Consider the following 12,001-nt stretch of genomic DNA (forward strand, 5'->3'; position numbering starts at 1 on the left):
CACTAGTATCCAGGCGTGCCCTACTGCACTAATCACTAGTATCCAGGCGTGCCCTACTGCACTAATCACTAGTATCCAGGCGTGCCCTACTGCACTAATCACTAGTATCCAGGCGTGCCCTACTGCACTAATCACTAGTATCCAGGCGTGCCCTACTGCACTAATCACTAGTATCCAGGCGTGCCGTACTGCACTAATCACTAGTATCCAGGCGTGCCGTACTGCACTAATCACTAGTATCCAGGCGTGCCCTACTGCACTAATCACTAGTATCCAGGCGTGCCCTACTGCACTAATCACTAGTATCCAGGCGTGCCCTACTGCACTAATCACTAGTATCCAGGCGTGCCGTACTGCACTAATCACTAGTATCCAGGCGTGCCCTACTGCACTAATCACTAGTATCCAGGCGTGCCCTACTGCACTAATCACTAGTATCCAGGCGTGCCCTACTGCACTAATCACTAGTATCCAGGCGTGCCCTACTGCACTAATCACTAGTATCCAGGCGTGCCCTACTGCACTAATCACTAGTATCCAGGCGTGCCCTACTGCACTAATCACTAATATCCAGGCGTAGGTTTGTTAATAAAGGAACCAAACCAAATAAAGTAGAAACCTAGCAGCAACTCGAGCCCTGACGGTAGGCTGGAGGCATATGAATTGGGTTGGACAAGTTGCCTCCTTATAAAGCCTGGTGTGGCCACTCCCTCCCAGAAGGTGTGTGCCTCCTTATTCAATTAGAGCTTCCGTGGCCGCCCCTTAAGGATTTTAGTGAGATAATGTACCTACCGCAACAAACCAGATCAGAATGATCGTGAGTGACATAGGGTGCTGCATACATAGCACCCTGTGAGCCTCGTGTGGTGCAGAGTGTAAGCTCTCGCCCATAACCTGAAGGTTGCAGTATCAATGGTAGAAGGCAGCACTTCTTATAGCAGTGAAAAAATAAAAAAAGGTACGACCTTTATTCAATCCATGGCCAAATAGAATGCCTCAGCAACGGTTCAACCCCAGCGTGGGTTTTTTTCAAGCTGAATGCTCAAAGGACAGACACAGCTATAAAACATATAGACACACCCCCATCACCACAGGTAACCAATGAAACAGCGGGTATAGTTACCGACAGGTGTGCAGAGATCCAGTCGGCATGCTTCTGATTGTGGTCTCCATACTCAGGTAACATAGTATCTACGTCATCCCATATGATCCGCGCATGTGCGGCACTCACAGAATCTCCCGAGAGGAGATAATCACGGAGGAAGTCGGCATCCAGCGCATGCGCACCAGCACAAGACATGTGTGCAGAGCGTCGGGCAAGGGGAAGCCCAAAGGTGGGGGCTGGAAACTCCTCACAACAGCACAGAGGCCATTCAAATCGCCCAGCAGCTCAAAGAGCATTATGATTAAAGAAAAACGAGTATACCTAAAGGAAACCATTACATAATTACAGAAATAAAGAAATATATAACATATGCAGAAATCTGCATATATGTACTTCATTTACATAAATCATTTAGTCAGAGAAGAAAAATTGTATGTATATATATATTAAAGAAATCTACATAACACCAATGCAACAGTCTGCATAAATCATTTAATCAGAAAAAAGGAAAAAATTGCATATATATAGGTATTAAGGGAAAACAAGCGGGAAGAAAAGAAATAAATTCCACGACGTAGATCGGATGAATTTGGAAAAAATATGTGCGGGACCACAAAAACAGAAGATGCACAACATGAAGAAATCGGCAACCTTCGCAACAATTCTCCATAGTCCTAAAAACAAAAAATACAAAAGTTAAAATCACAATTAGGGCGCCCACCCACTGGCGTTTGCGATTTCAGGCGTGAAAAACGCAGCGTTTTTTGCGGATTTTTCGCGGCATTTTCGCGCCTTTTCCATTAATTTCCATTGACATTCATGGGTGCATTAAGAGAACAATAAGGACACATATTCAACTGACAGTTCCTATGTTAAAAATTGCAACGGACCGAAAAAAAAAACGCAAATGGACAGGAACACATTCAAAACTAATTGCTCTTGAGAAAAAACGCAAAGGAACAAAAATCGCCAGTGGGTGGGCGCCCTTATACAACAATTGTACTAAAAAATGCAAGTAAAAAATCACGGGGGTCAATAATATAATTTGATGCAAAGTGCCGTATTACATTCCAAATTGAGCCCGTTTGGGTGAAGTGTGTCCAGGTCAAAAATCCATTTGAGTTCCTTTCTGAGGAGGATCCCTTCCCGCTCCCCACCCCTGATGTTAAACGGGGCAGGGTCGATCACTCTGAACCTAAGTTGGCTAACAGAGTGAGCGGCCATGACAAAATGTTTGGGGATGGGGAGGCCCACTTTCTTTGTGCGTATTGTGCTTTATTGTGGTCTCTCCCACATACAGGAGGCCACACGGGCCGGAGATCAGATAAACCACATATGTGGAGCGACGGGTGTATTGGGATGCAAGGGTGTATTTTTTATTTTTTTTTAATCAAATTTTTTATTAAAGTATTTTGTATTTAATATAATATTCCAATTAAAGGTGAAACACAAACACAGCGCTTGTGGTAATTGTAACATGGAAAAACAAGATATAACAGTTCACTAAAGCATGAGCGCAGTCACAGTGGTGTAGCTTGTCTGGGAGGCAACTGATGCTAAGAGTCAGGAGGAAAGGTGGGGTACTAACAGGAGGACAGGGGGAGGGGAGAATATGAGGGGGAAATCCACTCCGGGATCCGTAGGCAAGCTCACAACCCGATTTTTTACCTGTCCTAGGATGAAAAAATCTATTGCCCTTAACCAGATTATTACAACAGGAGTAACTCATGCAAGCAAAGTTACCCGCTTTAGATGTTACAGTAGTTTGTTGGTCATCAACCCCCACCTTAACCTGGGCATTCACTGATTTGTCCCTAAGGTTAGGTCCATGTTTAAAAACCATGAGTGGTGCTTTTGAGAATTCGGGGATATGTGAACAATTTTTTTGTAAGATGGACCAGTGGCCCTTCATTGACTGTTATTTGGGGCAATCCCTGCATGAGCCAGCCAGCTTGGCAGGGGGCAACAAACAATAACTACCCGAAACTGCTGCAGAATAAGTTGGCGCCACACCAAATTCAATTCGCCACTGAAACCGTTTCCTTATCTCCATTTGGAGTTGGCTTCTCAGTCTAGGGGTTAAACCGCTTTAGGTCGTGTTATATGCTGACCCCACACTCCTGTCGGTATACCCAGTCCTGAATATTCCTAAACAAAGGGGGTTATCTACCAGACCTCCAATGCCCCTATTTAAGCATGTAACACCTCACAGCTATGATGAGTTGTGCAGTCTCTATATACGATTACTGAGTAATAGCCTCCCACATCGCGGTTTTTTACCCGGCAGGGTGGTTACTCACGATTTTGCACTTTTAGAGGTGGAGACATATATATTGATCACCTCTTTTACCCTACCAGAAACAAGTTCACACTGGCTCCATAGTCATTATTGCATAGGTGCAAGGGGAGAGTTCTGTAGGCTATTGTCCAATCAGAGCTTGCCGGCGCTGCTGAAACCAGGCGGAATCTGCAGTAAATGCAGCGTTGAAAACCACTGCGTTTCTGCAAACCCCCTGTGTGAGGGAGGCCTAAGGGTGGTTTCACACGAGAGTATGTGCAATTGCGCATGCCTTAGCACAACGTATTTGCGATATAAACAAGGTTTGGTACGCACGTGTCGGCATATTTTACTATACTCTTTGCACCCGCAGGACATGTTCATTTGCATGCAGCAGAAAAACGCACCCTGATTTAAATGGCTATTTAGTCTAATGAGCTCCAAATGTGTTCTTTTTCCAGCAGTGCTTCACACATCCCCTTACATACTACGCATGCATTTGTGCACCCCAATTGGTTTCTATGGGGACCTTTGGTGCAAAAATGCACAGGAAAATAGAGCACTGGACTCCTCCCCATTCGTCCCCCCCCCCTACTATATGATCATGTATTATATCATATATAGATCATATATTATAGTGATCACTTGCGACACATAAACTTTTCCATAGGCGTACCATCAGGGGTTGCAGTGGCGACCCGGCCCCTGTGCTCAGGGGGCCACAAGGTCGCCCTCTGCCATACACATATGCACATTCAGTGCATTAACAGCTGGCCGCTCTGTCTGCAGCACTGCACCAATCACGGGGCAGGCAGTGCGGCCAGCCAGAGAGGAAGCAGACAAGAGCAAGGGGGGAGGAGGTTGGCAGTCACATGGGCCAGCAGGGTACAGTCATGATGTCATCATGTGCTGCCCCTGCCTCCTGCTGAACGAAAGTTGCTGTGGCTGCCTTTGCTGCTGCTACAAGAAGAAAAAAGAGAGTCAAGGGTTCAGCCACACCGCTGGTGCAAGGCACTATGCAATAGCCCAGTTAGGGTCCCGACTCCCCGGGTCCACCGTTGGTCATCAATGCAGAAATGAAGAACCAGGCAGCATTCATTAAAATCCTCTTCTTTATTGGAACATGAGGAAGCAAGCAGCCACGTATCGACCCTGTGCTCGGGTCTTTATCAAGCTTGATAAAGACCCGAGCACAGGGTCGATACGTGGCTGCTTGCATCCTCATGTTCCAATAAAGAAGAGGATTTTAATGAATGCTGCCTGGTTCTTCATTTCTGCTTTGCTGCTGCTACCACATGCTCCGGGCCCCGAGTTATGTGTGTATATGTATGTGTATCTATCTATCTATCTGTCTCATATCTATCTATCTATCTATCTATCTCCTATCTATCTATCTCCTATCTATCTATCTCCTATCTATCTATCTCCTATCTATCTATCTATCTATCTCCTATCTATCTATCTATCTATCTATCTATCTATCGCTGGTATAAGTTATATATCTCCCTAGATTTACTGTATATAATTTTACCCTTTACACACAATTAAAAAACGCATCAAAGCCACATGCAGTTTTTAATTGTCTGCAGCTTCTTAATAACGTACGCGGTCTTTAAATACTCCATGCAGGTTCTTTATGTGTTTTTCTTAATTGTGGTTCTAAAGTACAACAAAAACATGAACCACCCTAAGGCCACTCTCTCACGTGTTCAGAAAACGCAGCTTTGAGATATGCTAAGATATTCTAAGGGGGCGGGGCACCTGCTATTTTACCAGAAAGGGCGGGTTGATGAGATATAACAAGGGACGCGGGGGCGCCTGTCACTTTGCCAGAAGTGGGAGGCTTGACGAGACGTGCCAGTTTTACTACTCATATATTTACTTTGAATTCCCTGTTAGCGTATTTGAAAACAGGTTTTCTAGGCAACTGCCTAAAGCATATAGAGTAGATCGTCAGAGCGCCATCCTTTATTAGCAGGATATTACAATTTTCCAGTTTTGTTTCCCTTGCAGGTCTTTGTGATCCAGAATGATGTTGTGATTTCGATGCCCACATCTCTATTTTCAGCAACCACGCCAGCATTTCCACAGACACAACATCCAACCCCTCCGTCACCCCTGTTACATCCATCATCCCTATCACATCCATCACCTCCTCCGTACTCAGACCAAAGGGAAGAGAATAAGAAAGAAATAGCCTAAATATCAGTCTGCCCATTGCTTGAACCTACACATACAGTTAGACAATAAAGCTTCGTAATGTAAAATATTTATAGAGATTCAGAAACGGGGAGATTTGGTAAAGATGGCAAAATGTGTTCCCCCCTGTGCCTGCATTACTCTGTTCACACGGGCATCATGGCTTCCATATTGGCACCATTGACTCCTTGGTGGATCTGCTGCGATATACTTTGATATAGATCACATTAGTGAGTTTGTTGGCTTTCAGTAAAGGTGTACAAGGAAGAATAGCAGACGACGCTGCTCCGCCTGATAGTTTGTGGGAACGTGACTGAATTAAATTTAATGGGATTTCCATGTAATGGCGTGCAGTCAGCTTCAACTGTTCAGCTTACTTCCTAGCGGCATTTGGTTGTGTGGATTGTGTACAGACTGATTTGTGCTTTCAATATATGATGAATCTCACCTATTAATGTATGTATATGTACATACAAATATAGCATTAGGTGCCATTAAAGTGCCCTTACAACATTTCATGTATTTGCTGTTTGTTTGCCTCCGATCATGTTCCACCTCGTAAGGATGGGTGGATGGACAGTTAGAGAGAGCCTCCTCATATGAGGGAACCTGGCGATCAGCTGTTGAGGCGCCCAATGTAAGCACCACAATACCATCTGTGGAGTGGAAGCTGATTTCTGCAACCCCTGTGCGGTGGCTGGCTAATTTTAATGGGAACTATGCCTGTAATTGGCCACTACACAGGGGTCGTAGCAAGCTGCTTCCACTGCACACTGTGTTTTGATGCTGTCAGCCGGCGGCCAAACAGCTAATCGGTCAATGTCCTGAGGAACGGATCTCAGCCAATGAAATATTGATGACCTATCCTAACGCTAGGTCATCTAGCCTGGAAACCCCTTTAGGACATCCTGTAGATGCCTATATATAAAGTGCCACTATCTCATCATAGTGGCAGCCTTAAGTCTTATCGCAATAAAATATTTACTGGAAATATTCTAAAATCTTGACTCGAAAGGAATGGATCGAGGGGAATACTGTTAAGCTTTTCCATCGGAGGGGACAGAGTTGTTGATACAGGCCATTCGGTCTATACCAATGCCGGGATCAGTGTAGGGGGTCATCATTGGCTTATCTACATATATATGGCAGTGGTGTGAGTTGGCTTTCCCTCCCAGGCCCAGCCCATTCTGTGTTTGGGCTTGGCTTATTAAAGCCCTACAGGCAAAAGGTCCCGCTTTGTACAAACGTCAGATCCTGATGTCTTCATGAGTCGACCTTGCTGCATTGGATTCTAATCGGCCGCCGGTGTGTTTAGCGCTACTGCAGGCCTTTCAAGTAGCTGGTTCTATGGGCAGAGTTATATTCGGACTCACGTTGCCTCCAGTCACCCTGTTAAGATACTTGGAGTGTTTGCTTTGGGCCTGGTTTATGGGAATCCCATTTTGCTGTGCTGCCCATTACGGCCTATCACATCCAGTCTGAATTAAAGTTTAATTGAACATCTTGCCCGAGAAAGTTGTCATTGTTTTTCCCGCAGTCCCTGATATACTACAATGCTGGGGGCATTTCAATGAATATTAGCAAAGGCCGAGCCCTAACATGGATGTGGCGGGAGGGAAAGGATTTTACATGTTTTTTGGGGAAGTTGAGAGGTCTGAAAAAGGAACTCACAGGGGTCACATACTTCTCATCGCTTTTGTCCTTTTTGGTATCTGGGTTAAAAACTAAAACAAAAGTCGTGTGTTATGGTTAATAATTAGAGATGAGCGAACCTACTTGGCCACGCCCCTTTTTCGCACGAGCACAGCGATTTTCGAGTACTTCCGTACTCGGGCGAAAAAATTCGGAGGGCGCCGTGGGTGAGTGGGGGGTTGCAGCGGGGAGTGGGAGAGAGAGAGGGCTCCCCCCTGTTCCTCGCAGCTACCCCCTGCTCTGCCACGCCTCCCAAGCCCCCCGGCGCCCCCCGAATCTTTTCACCCGAGTACGGAAGTACTCGTAAATTGCGGTGCTCGATCGAGTAATTACTCAAAACGAGTAGGTTCGCTCATCTCTATTAATAATGTTATGAATTAAAGAGGTACTCTGGGATGCACGTAATATCTATGTGTATAAAAGGGAATGCTGGGAGGAAGATGATTGTAAGACTGATCCTGAGTCGCCTTTATGTGGTTTATCTTTGTGATAAAAAGAAGCGAGGAGCACCTGATGCCGAAGGTATCTGGAAGTTCAAGAAATGGAAACATCTTGTAAAGTTATAAGTATTGTTCTTTATATTGCGTGATTTGGGTGTATTTTGCAGCATTACAAAGACTGAATAATCTGTATGTTCAAATAAAGTTTATTTAAAATTTTTTAAAAAAATCTGTTCTTATCAGTTTAATATCTGATGCGTCCCCTCTCTGGGGACCATATATTAAAGGGATTTTTAGAACAGGGAGCTGGATAAAGAGCTTGCTCTGTCCACTCCGTGCATTGACCTGGTATTGCAGTACCTCCAGGACCGGTGCACCCCCTTTCCTACAGCAGTCTCCAAAAGCAGAAACTTCAAGCAAGAGGTGCAGCGCAGCTGTGGCTGCTGCTAACCAAGCACTTTGATTTACACTCAGTCCGTCTGCTGTGAATGATTCTAGGTCTTTTCCACATGTTGCAACATTGTATCCACTGAGCAGCTGCGTCTGGCAGAGTGTGTGCACAGGTACAACTGGAAGCAAATCAACACACACACACACAGACTCACACACTCACACACTCACACACTCACACACTCACACACTCTATAGTTCGTACCTACCGCTGCGCTAATAGCCAAGTTGGAAACCTTGGTCAGGCACAGCGTCATAGCACTCAGCAGTTATAGCGTATCCTGGGAGGCTGCGTCTGTATGCTCCACGTATTCGGGTCATGGGCGTATGTACAGGGGGTGCGGTCGCACCTGGGGCCCGGAGCCCTAGGGGGCCCAAAAAGTCTCTCTTCCCCGCACTGCAAACCAATGCTATCAATGAAGCTTTATAGTTTGGGGGCCTAGTTCCAGACTTCGTACCGGGGCCCTGCAGCTTCAAGTTACACCTCCAGATTGGGATAATGCTAGGCCATTCCATCCAGCCTGTGTGAGTGACCCGCAGTCGCTGCTAGTCAAAAAGCAGCCGGCCGGCCCCTGATGCGCGCTTCAGAGTGGACAGACAGCAGTGGACCCCCAATCACACAGGCCTGAGGCTTGCTATGCAGCACGAAATACCTCATTGGACTGCAGCGCTCCACGCGGGCTGAGATACACGCTCCACGTGGGATGGGCAGTATTCGTCCATGAAGATCCAGGCCAACGCTTAGAGATGGGGCGACATTCGGGGAGCGAAGAACTCCAACGGACGTTTGCTTTAAAAGGACATATTGGTTTATTTCATGGATAGACACAGCAACATTTCAACCGCTTGATAAAAACCGCAGATACCGATCGGAATGTAGTCGTGGCTATGGATTGACTAAAAAAACGTGTCCGTCAGTTTAAAGGAAACTTGCATGGGACTTTTTTACGAGCGACTGACGGAATGCTGCTGCATGTCTAAAACGTGGTCTGACATTTCATGCACCACCAGGCATAAGGCGTTGCCTATAATCATTCTCAAACTGGCAAGAACGGAACCTCCCTGCCTATTCCTCACCATGGAAGAACGGAACCTACCTCTTTTTAAAAAAAATAAGCCACAGCAGCAGCCAACTAGATTTTGGTAGGCCGCTGTCTCCCCCTTGTGGGCTGCATTAAAAATGCACTCCTCTAAAAATAAAAATGACCAAGTTCTGTGGCTTCTCGGAGGAGATAGGGGGGCCCCATCTCCCGTCTCTGAGCTACAGCAGAGACTGACTAACACGGCTGCCAGGTCCGGCATTTATGCTTCTGAATTGATGACATCACAATGGAGTGACATCAGCCTGCCAAACGCCTGGCTCATTTGCATACAATGTGTATGTATGTGAGTTTGTCTATCTATCTATCTAACTAACTATCTCCTATCTATCTATCTATCTATTATCTATTAGAGATGAGCGAGCACCAAAATGCTCGGGTGCTCGTTACTCGGGACGAAATTATCGCGATGCTCGAGGGCTCGTTTCGAATAACGAACCCCATTGAAGTCAATGGGCGACCCGAGCATTTTTGTATATCGCCGATGTTCGCTAAGGTTTCCATTTGTGAAAATCTGGGCAATTCAAGAAAGTGATGGGAACGACACAGCAACGGATAGGGCAGGCGAGGGGCTACATGTTGGGCTGCATCTCAAGTTCCCAGGTCCCACTATTAAGCCACAATAGCGGCAAGAGTGGCCCCCCCCCCCCCCCCCTCCCAACAACTTTTACTTCTGAAAAGCCCTCATTAGCATGGCATACCTTTGCTAAGCACCACACTACCTCCAACAAAGCACAATCACTGCCTGCATGACACTCCGCTGCCACTTCTCCTGGGTTACATGCTGCCCAACCCCCCCCCCCCCCCCCCGCACGACGCAGTGTCCACAGCGCACACCAAAGTGTCCCTGCGCAGCCTTCAGCTGCCCTCATGCCACACCACCCTCATGTCTATTTACAAGTGCGTCTGCCAGAGGAAAAGCAGGCACACACTGCAGAGGGTTGGCATGGCTAGGCAGCGACCCCCCCATAAAAGGAACGGGGCGATAGTCCACAATGCTGTACAGAAGCAATGAGAAATCCAATACTGTGCCACCTCCATCTGGAGCTGCACACGTGGGCATAGCAATGGGGAACCCATGTGCCACACACTATTCATTCTGTCAAGGTGTCTGCATGCCCCAGTCAGACCGGAGTTTTTAATACGTAGACACTGGTGTGCTGGATTACGGTTTTCTCCAGCAGGCTTTGGGGTATTTTGTCGCTTTCCAAATTGTGTGGAAGCAGTATGCGCACACTGACCAAGTCAAACACAAGGTATGAATCTCATGTTAAAAATGGCTCTCCGTCCAGAAACAGCCAGACAGGGCCTTTTATTGTACAGACACACAATGGGCGTGCAACAGGTTACATCAGTAACATATAGGATTCTCATTTGTCGGATCATACAGAATCCCCCACCTCTCTGCCCACCTCTCTGCCCACCCTCTCTCACGTCCGCCATAGTATGGACTTTGTATTCTTTAGCATGCAGACAACCTTAAGGAATTCTGTGTAGTTGACAAGATGTGTTTAACTAGCTTGTGTTTGAAGAGTGGAAGGGGGCCTAGGTAAACACACAGGATATACACGACACTATGGCCCTTTAACTTCTTAGAAACTGGTTGAGCAACTTCGATGTATTTAGAGCAAATACATCACCCATCCATTGGCTAGCAAATACCATGATTAGATTGTGTGTGTCCTTTGAACTCCTCAGAGCTGAAAGTCATTACAATAGCAAAATACATTTGGGTTATATACAAATATTGATAGACATTTTATACTAAATAATTATCATGTCTATCACAATCCCCCCTTAAAATGTCTATCCTCTAATTCTTTATCTAATTTTCACAGTCTTCTGCGCATGAGCCTATAACCGGAGCGCGTTGAAGGTTCGTTTTAGGGTCTTCAAGGGGGTGTAGGACTTGTCCACTCCTTCTGGGGATGCATCCAGCAAACTCATGATGGGAGCGGCTTTTCCAGCATCAGTTTCACAGGTCTCTCTGACACAGGGGATAACACAGCAGACTAGAACAGAAAAGGTAACCATCAGTTCACATACAACAGCGACGCCCGTCTGTGCCAGGATCCTTTACCACCCGCTCATCCATGGCGAGGGCTGGTCCCAAAAGTTAGCTCTTTTTAGTTAGTGTGGTCAGCTTCTTAATAGCAACTGCGTCTTTACCCGCGGGTCACGTGTCGTCTAGGATGTAGGTATGACAAGTCTCCCCTATCATCTTTCAGACACTCCCCTTTTTAGCTAAAGTCATATCTAAGGTCACTCTATTTTAAAAAAAGTCATAGTCGAGGTAGGTCCTATTGGTCGACTAGTCCCTATAAGGCGTCTCTAGTATAATTTATAAACCACTGCTAATTATAATAAACATAATTAATCCAGTCAACGTTTATTTACCATAATGATCAGGAAAATGGACTCGAATCTAGTTTTAACTTGGTCTCTAATTTTTAAAACTTGTCAGGTACCCCCCTTGGCTATCCTATGACGTCAATGTACACGTGTAGATCAAAACTACCACCAGGGGTCTCTCTTCTCGCTCTAGTATAATGTTACAATACTAGTAGCGTGCACAGGTACGCACGGCGTGGGACTCCCTAATCTTCACCCACACCAATGTCCCTCCTGGAGATAGTCCTAATGGTGAACACGTCCAGGTCGCCTCACCCTTGCGTCAGGGTTTTCCCACTGCCCGTAAGTCCCTACTCCTAGGAGGGGGGGAATCCCTACCTCACCT

At 46.1% G+C, this 12,001-nt stretch overlaps 1 pseudogene; it reads left to right on the top strand.

The window, feature by feature from the left end:
• The first annotated feature begins 7,915 nt into the window (after positions 1 to 7,915).
• On the top strand, positions 7,916 to 8,096 carry LOC136588802 (U2 spliceosomal RNA; annotated as a pseudogene).
• Positions 8,097 to 12,001: the final 3,905 nt, after the last annotated feature.

This window comes from Eleutherodactylus coqui, chromosome 13 (genome assembly GCF_035609145.1).
Source record: "Eleutherodactylus coqui strain aEleCoq1 chromosome 13, aEleCoq1.hap1, whole genome shotgun sequence".
Lineage (NCBI taxonomy): Eukaryota > Metazoa > Chordata > Amphibia > Anura > Eleutherodactylidae > Eleutherodactylus > Eleutherodactylus coqui.